At 58.4% G+C, this 1,055-nt stretch overlaps 1 protein-coding gene across 3 annotated transcripts in view; it reads left to right on the top strand.

The window, feature by feature from the left end:
- The first annotated feature begins 15 nt into the window (after positions 1-15).
- KLHL13 (kelch like family member 13) overlaps positions 16-1,055 on the top strand; it is a 168,452-nt gene continuing 167,412 nt past the window's right edge. For 2 of the 3 annotated variants that reach the window (XM_024750599.1, XM_024750600.1), the window contains exon 1: positions 29-301. The gene's annotated coding sequence lies outside the window, so the exon portion shown is untranslated. Of the gene's footprint in view, positions 302-1,055 lie in introns of all 3 variants that reach the window. The other variant, XM_024750603.1, reaches the window with a different exon arrangement.

The raw sequence follows: 1,055 nt of genomic DNA, 5'->3' as shown, positions 1-1,055 counted from the left end.
CTGTGAGGTCAGGCGGAGGCTCTGCCGCTGCGGCCGCAGCAGCTCCGCTCGTATTCCGGGGAAGCGTGGGACGGGGGCTTTTGAAATAAGTGGAGCGGCGTTCGGGTTAGGGTCCGTGCTCTCCGCCTGCGGGAGAGCGAGGCGAAGTGACCGGGGCGACCAGGGGGTGCGGAGGATTGGGGGCCGGTGCCTCACAGCCGGACAGAGCCCCGGCTGCGCCGCGCGACTAGCTCTTTGGCCCTCGGAGCGCAGCAGCCGGTGAACGGGCGGGGTGAACGGACGCCGGGACGCGGCAAACAAGGTGAGGCAGGGTCCTGAAGTCGCAGCGGCTCCATCAGCCGCCTCCGAGCCCCTGGGACCCGGCGGGGCCAGGCGGCGCGCGGTAAGGAGTTGCGATCTGCACCAGGGTCAGAGGGACAGGGAACTACCTTCGCTCTTTGCACGTCCCCTCACCCCGCAACCCATTTTCTCTCGCTTGCCGCTGTGCGCCCTCATCCCTGCACCTTCTCATCCCTACCTCCCGGACTCGCTGGCTCCGCCAGTCGCCTGGGTTCTTTGAGGACCACTGTACCTAGCTTTCCTTTGCTTCTTTGTTATCCCTCTAAGATCTTCTCCTCCGGGCTGTCGCTGCCCTTGACGGTCTGGGGTCCCTCTGCCCGCCTCGGGCCCCACTGTCTCTTGCCTTCTAACAGTTTCTGCTTTGTGCCTCCCAACCGTCCCTCCTCTATAATCTTCTAACTTGGTAGGCTCCGCTGCTGGCTCCCGAGTCAGGAGCACACTCCTCGCTTCCTCGGAGCTGTTAACTCTGCTTTGAACGTCTTCATCTCTAAAAGTCTTGGCTTCTTTGGATCAATCACAGTTGTCTAATGATTTTCTTGGAAGCTTACAATCTATTACGGTGTACTGCAAGTGATGGGAATGATCCTCTAGCAAATACCAGCTGAGGAACTTGAAAGTTTCTTTCTAGTTTTCAGTAACTTAGTTCAAGAACCACAACCGCTTAGAATGTATGTATGTATGTTTGTGTTTAATTCTAGCACATGGTCCTGAATCTG

Source organism: Neophocaena asiaeorientalis, unplaced genomic scaffold, assembly GCF_003031525.2.
Source record: "Neophocaena asiaeorientalis asiaeorientalis breed wild unplaced genomic scaffold, Neophocaena_asiaeorientalis_V1.1 scaffold503, whole genome shotgun sequence".
NCBI lineage: Eukaryota > Metazoa > Chordata > Mammalia > Artiodactyla > Phocoenidae > Neophocaena > Neophocaena asiaeorientalis.
Note: the sequence above shows the minus strand (reverse complement) of the source record. Positions and strands in the feature narration are given on the sequence as shown.